This window comes from Nomascus leucogenys, chromosome 9 (assembly GCF_006542625.1).
Source record: "Nomascus leucogenys isolate Asia chromosome 9, Asia_NLE_v1, whole genome shotgun sequence".
Taxonomy (NCBI): Eukaryota; Metazoa; Chordata; class Mammalia; order Primates; family Hylobatidae; genus Nomascus; species Nomascus leucogenys.
In genome coordinates this window covers 23419191-23426937 of record NC_044389.1, presented here as the reverse complement: position 1 = coordinate 23426937, position 7747 = coordinate 23419191, and positions in this window count along the sequence as shown.

The window sequence follows — 7747 nt, the reverse complement described above, 5'->3', positions numbered from 1 at the left end:
ATTATGTAATAAGGAATAAACATATTTTCTTCCTTTAGAGTAATATTGGGACAGAAAGTATTAATTGAGTTATCGTATCATTGATCTTAATGCTATATCAGCTGTTTAAACTGTTGTGAATATAAAAGCAAAGTATCTTGTGTTTCAAAATTCAACTAAAAATGTGATTTTTATGTTTTCCTTGGTTAATTCCTATTTTCTTTTTCTGTGGCAGTCTTTTCCATAGAATTTAATTGTTTCATATACAGAGTTAAGACTTGATACAAACTTTGCAATCTCATCATAAACATCATGGGCTGATTCTAATAGCATTGTTCTGGTACCACAAATATCTATCATGTAGCTTTTCTGTATATAATACTGTTCAAAATCATCTGATCTCTTTGTTAAATTATGAAATATTCAATGAGATGCTTCAAAAACATACCAGGACTTCTTCATAAAATTAATGACTGACTTCAAAAAGTTTGCACTCTCTGGAGGAGATAACATGGACAAATACAGAAACAAAATAAATAATTGGACAACTGAAAGTAGCCAAGCACAGATGCACAGAAAGCACTGAGTGTTGGCTGAATGATGGCAAAACGCACAAATTGAAACTAGACTTGAAAGCCTCAGTGTGCGAACTCCCTAACTGTATGTGGGATCCTCAAAAGTTTATATAATTTCTAAGGACTCTTCCATCCGCATTCATTTTAAGATAAAGACTCAGGATTTCTACCTTCTGGTGTTCTTTATGGTCTCCACACTCATTAATTCTCATTTGTTCACTTGATATTCTCCGAAGCAACTCTTGACCTGTATCCAAGTAAGGAAAAGAGGCAAATAAGTATAATTAATGAAGGAAAACTTAAGACTAAAAATTAACATGGGATTTTTGTCTAAGAATAGGGCACAAGATTATAGAAAACCCAGAAATATATGAAAGGAAAGAAGCCACAAGAAATAGAGCTTGAATTTTTTTTGACCAGTCAAATGTATGATAACAATGTCTTTAAAGAATTGGATGATAAAGTTGGGTTGAATTAGATAATTTGGGGCATTTTTTGAAGCCCATAAGCAATAGTAAATACCTAGGCTGTCAAGTTATGTACATAATAAAAGCTCAATAAGTGATCACAAAGTCAAGTGAAATCAAAAGGAAGCACTATAAGGAAGTCAGAGTAGTATTTCAGCAAAGAGTAAAGTCTTTAATATGTGGTGCATTTTTATGTGAATTCTATCTCTACTAGCTACCAAATGTACTATGTTGAGAAAGTTACCTAAATTCTTATCTTCAATTTTTATTGGTAATATTGGAATAAAATTTTCACAATGTTCTCATGGTGCTTAAATTGTAAATATTTGCAAAGTGCCAACTACAGTATTAATTGACCTCAGTGTGTGGATGGATTTTAGAAATTATTCCCTGTGTTTAAGTACATTTTAATTATAATATAAATTTTTCTAATAATGTCTTGGTTACAAATCAAAAAATACCTTTGAGAACAATGAGATTTTTTTTTGACTAAAGTATGGGGATGACTATTGCTCTCATCAAAACTTTTATAATTTGCACTTCATAAAAATGATATTTTAGCTAAATTAAAATATGGGAACATTTTAAGCATAAGCATTTTTCTAAAGAAAAAGCTTTTTAAAAAAACCCTTAACTTTTTAGTTATGTGCAGTGCAGCTCTTCTATAAGAGGAAAAAAAAGACAAAGCATGGTGAAGATGTTTACCCTCCCCGCCCCACCTCATCAGATGCTAAGCCTTAGCTATGGCATTAACTAAATTTAAAAATATTAATTTATTTTCATTGTGCCACATCGACTGGTCTTATATTTAATTTCCTGGCTCTTTATCATCTGTCTAAAAAAGAAAAAAATTACCAACACAAATTTAACCACATTTGTTTAGCTATGTCATTTGAAGCCTTTTCAACAATGAAAATAAAAGTTGGTACAACTTATCAAAACTCATATTCTATAACTTGAATACATAAACAAGTATTTATTGAACATTTTTATTTGATTGCTACTGCTAGCTTCTGGGCATTCAAAACTGAATTTTTTTTTTTTTTGAGACCACTACGCCCGGCTAAATTTTTTGTATTTTTAGTAGAGACGGGGTTTCACCGTGGTCTCGATCTCCCGACCTCGTGATCCGCCCGCCTCGGCCTCCCAAAGTGCTGGGATTACAAGCGTGAGCCACCGTGCCCGGCCTCAAAACTGAATTTAACAGTGGGAGTTACAGGGAAAGAGAAAGAAAGAAAAGCTCTCTTCATGGTGTATTCTTTGATAAAGTTTGCATTCTGCAATACGCAGCTGAAAGCCATGTTTTAAACTTTTCTTCTTATATATCCCAAATAGCAAATCCTTCTATGACCAATTGTGCAGATTACCATTTATCTTTTGAAACTAGGAGTTAAGTAACTAATTTCCTCATTTATTTAAGCAAAATACAAAAGATTCACTAACTTACATATCTTTGTGCATCTTTTATAAAACAAAAGAAGAACTGAAAGTATATGTATATATAAATACATTTTATTATGGGTTTGAATTTTTTGGTCATTTCATTTTATTGGTTTTGCCCTATAAATCAACCAATTATAGAAAGGTCCTTGGAAGATGAAAAAAACACAAGTTTTATGAGACATTTAAAAAATTAAATCACTTGGGAAACAATACAAATTTAGCAGCACAGGTAGTAAAATATTACATTTGGAAAATTTTTTAAAAATCAGATTGAGCTGTGTTTTAAAAGACATAATTATTTAATAGTTAATATATACATTTACCTGGAATCTTACCTCCTAAATTTTATAGAGTAGAAATGAATCTTTTAGAAGTAATAAGCAAAGCAACTATTTCGAACTTCAGACATTTGCTAAAATAACAGTATTAAATTTTAGATAGTTTGTCTGCAGTCTTACTATAAATTTCTGATTTTGTTATCTATCTGTAACAAACAGATAACAATTGTGGGAAAAATGAAGACTGAATCATTGTTAAATTTTGATCCACTAAAAAATGTCAAAATTCTTTTTATTAGATGCTATTTACTAGAGCAAGAAAGTGAATAAAAAACATTAGGAAAGATTGCCATCAACATGTAAAACCCAACAATCATTTTTTCAACATGGAACTGTTGTTACATGTAAAGAAACTGAAATATTGAAACATGAATCCAAGTGAGATCAAATGAGTATCAATGATAGCAGTAATAAATGCATTTAATAATCCATAGTTTGGAATATCTTGTATTTCATTTATCGTTATTTAATCGTAGAGTCCTGTAGTTCAGCAAATGTTTGCCATGTTTCACCTCTGTCCCAGTCACTATATGAAACAGTAGTGATACAAAGACAAATAAAATAATGTAAAGGCTATCACTGTAGTATTACAATGAACGGTGTTCCTATGTAGGCAAAGACAAAAATTAGTCATTTCAATATGACATGTGAAACACTCATATATAATATATCTTGACTTCCTTGTGTCTAAAAAATGGCAAGACAATTTCATGCAACGTAGCTAAACAGCAGAGTCATGTTGCTGTGCCTTCACAATATGTCTGAGTATATTTTATAGTATGGGATTAGGTATTAAATTGCTATATTCATACTGAAATCTGCTTTAAAATAATCTCTAGAAACCGGAATTGATCTCATAAATGAGCATCACTCACATTAGAATGCAAGCTCCCAGAAATGTATTCAAGTTATATTAATAGAAAATTATTTAACATAGAGGCTTTGGAAGTAAATTTTTGATAGAATTGTGAAAGAATGTTAAGAGATACTGACAAATGAGTATCAACCAAAAGATTATATATGTACGATAACTGAGACAACTAAATAAGTTCACTGGAAAATCATGATTCAACCCAAGAAATTCTATTTATTTGTAGTATTCTTAAACACTTCTATTGAAAAATATAATAAACACATTATCTAAAAAGTTTGCATGATCATGAAGGGAACACTAATCTTGCAGTTTGGTCCCATTACATATTTTTTCTTTAGTAATCACCTCACCATATATTTTCTTCTGTTGTTTTTTGTCTGTGTTATCTTTTCTCCAGGCAGCTACTTTGACAAAAATTTGTAAATAAAAGTTTTCAGTGTGCCACACATGCAGGAGCATGTGCACGCGTGCATGCGAGCACGCGCGCACACACACACACACACACATACATAGAGTTTGATTTTTGAAAGGTAATATATAATTATTATAATCATTTCTTAGTCAGTTGGGTTAGAGTGTATTTTCTCTCCTGTGGAATATCAGTATTTCTTCCTCATTAAAGAAAGTCTTTAGGGAAGTGTTTGGAGTGATGTAATAAGACAACACTTACATCATTCAGAAGACTTTTATGAGAAAACTTGTAGTGCTTTTAAAATCACGTAAAAATAAGCATTATTTTGATCACTGAATATTTCAAATTATTGGTGGAGTTCATTCCAGCAACTGCCATTATCTTTCTGAGGAAAAAGAGAGAGCATTTCACGTTCATTTTTCTCATTTTTCATACAGAGTCTCTGAGGCCTTTAGAAACTTAAGAGTATTTTAGATAGAAAGTCCCATTTTCTTGAATGGCTGAGTCAGCAAACACATCTCTAGAGACAGAGTTAAGTAATTATTATAGCGTATTATAATATTTCAAAGCTAATTTTTCAACAAATGACTGACACGTGTCTAAATGATCTTTAACATAACAAAAAAGGTTACATGGGGGAAATCCTTTAATTTCAAGGACATATATATTGGCAATAAAAACAATGTATATATTCTGGAAAAAAGATTACAGAAAAGTGAAAATATTCTGAACCACCATCTCTACTCTAAAATCATTCTGTGGTTTTTATAAAGGGTTATACAGTGTACATATTGAAGAGTTAACATGATTAATTCTACATATCACTTAAAGACAAATAAAAACAACATGTGAGGAGCATAAGTTGACTAAAAAAGAAGTCTAATTTTTCATTCTAGAAATAAACATTTTAACATTTATATTCTTCTAATATTTTAAAAATCCACAAATTTTTGTCATTGAAACAATGGATTATGAATATGAATATCAATTTTCATAGAATTATATTCATTACAAAAATCGAGTTTTAAAGATAGTATTAATGTGTAAAAAATACTTATCTTAATTTTTTAAATGTATTGTATGGTATTGATATGAACTAGAACTAGACTGAAGTTAAGAATAAAATATATTCAAATCTCAAAATGGAAAAGTGATTATATATTTGAGGTAAATCCTAGACAGAGCATATTAAAAAATTGGATTATAAAAGATATGAAGATAAAGAATGAGAAAAAATAGAGTCCAAAAACAGACAGACAATATTGATATAGTGATCATTCTAAAACGCAGTGTTTCATTACAAATAATGCACATTGTGACATATTTTGAATAATAAAAGGTTTGCAATATTTGAATTGTCTATTAAAAGCATGACGCTGTTCTGATATGGGAAATCTACTTCATTACTGGGAGCTAAATAAGACACTCTGCAGATTTTAAAAATTTTATTTCATCTTTAAACACTAGTGCTGGAAGGAAATTAGAGCTCATGTCCCAACAAACCTTCACATTTTGTAGAGCAGAATAAGGAAGTCATTTCTAGACTAATTTAAAACATTAATAGGAAATTTATAGCACTAAATGCCCACAAGAGAAAGCAGGAAAGATCCAAAATTGACACCCTAACATTACAATTAAAAGAACTAGAAAAGCAAGAGCAAACACATTCAAAAGCTAGCAGAAGGCTAGAAATAACTAAAATCAGAGCAGAACTGAAGGAAATAGAGACACAAAAAACCCTTCAAAAAATTAATGAATCCAGGAGCTGGTTTTTTGAAAGGATCAACAAAATTGATGGACCACTAGCAAGACTAATAAAGAAGAAAAGAGAGAAGAATCAAATAGATGCAATAAAAAACGAAAAAGGGGATATCACCACCGATCCCACAGAAATACAATCTACCATCAGAGAATACTACAAACACCTCTATGCAAATAAACTAGAAAATCTAGAAGAAATGGATAAATTCCTCGACAAATACACCCTCCCAAGACTAAACCAGGAAGACGTTGAATCTCTGAATAGACCAATAACAGGTTCTGAAATTGTGGCAATAATCAATAGCTTACCAACCAAAAAGAGTCCAGGACCTGATGGATTCACAGCTGAATTCTACCAGAGGTACAAGGAGGAACTGGTACCATTCCTTCTGAAACTATTCCAATCGATAGAAAAAGAGGGAATCCTCCCTAACACATTTTACGAAGCCAGCATCGTCCTGATACCAAAACCTGGCAGAGACTTAACCAAAAAAGAGAATTTCAGACCAATATCCTTGATGAACATTGATGCAAAAATCCTCAATAAAATACTGGCAAACCGAATCCAGCAGCACATCAAAAAGCTTATCCACCATGATCAAGTGGGCTTCATCCCTGGGATGCAAGGCTGGTTCAACATACGCAAATCAATAAATGTAATCCAGCATATAAACAGAACCAAAGACAAAAACCACATGATTATCTCAATAGATGCAGAAAAGGCCTTTGACAAAATTCAACAACCCTTCATGCTAAAAACTCTCAATAAATTAGGTATTGATGGGACGTATCTCAAAATAATAAGAGCTATCTATGACAAACCCACAGCCAATATCATACTGAATGGGCAAAAACTGGAAGCATTCCCTCTGAAAACTGGCACAAGACAGGGATGCCCTCTCTCACCCTCCTATTCAACATAGTGCTGGAAGTTCTGGCCAGAGCAATCAGGCAGGAGAAGGAAATAAACGGTATTCAATTAGGAAAAGAGGAAGTCAAATTGTCCCTGTTTGCAGATGACATGATTGTATATCTAGAAAACCCCATTGTCTCAGCCCAAAATCTCCTTAAGCTGATTAGCAACTTCAGCAAAGTCTCAGGATACAAAATTAATGTACAAAAATCACAAGCATTCTTGTACACCAATCACAGACAAACAGAGAGCCAAATCATGAGTGAACTCCCATTCACAATTGCTTCAAAGAGAATAAAATACCTAGGAATCCAACTTACAAGGGATGTGAAGGACCTCTTCAAGGAGAACTACAAACCACTGCTCAATGAAATAAAAGAGGATACAAACAAATGGAAGAACATTCCATGCTCATGGATTGGAAGAATCAATATCGTGAAAATGGCCATACTGCCCAAGGTAATTTATAGATTCAATGCCATCCCCATCAAGCTACCAATGACTTTCTTCACAGAATTGGAAAAAACTACTTTAAAGTTCATATGGAACCAAAAAAGAGCCCGCATCGCCCAAGTCAATCCTAAGCCAAAAGAACAAAGCTGGAGGCATCACGCTACCTGACTTTAAACTATACTACAAGGCTACAGTAACCAAAACAGCATGGTACTGGTACCACAACAGAGACATAGATCAATGGAACAGAACAGAGCCCTCAGAAATGATGCCGCATAGCTACAACTATCTGATCTTTGACAAACCTGACAAAAACAAGAAATGGGGAAAGGATTCCCTATTTAATAAATGGTCCTGGGAAAACTGGCTAGCCATATGTAGAAAGCTGAAACTGGGTCCCTTCCTTACACCTTATACAAAAATTAATTCAAGATGGATTAAAGACTTATATGTTAGACCTAAAACCATTAAAATCCTACAAGAAAACCTAGGCAATACCATTCAGGACATAGGCATGGGAAAGGACTTCATG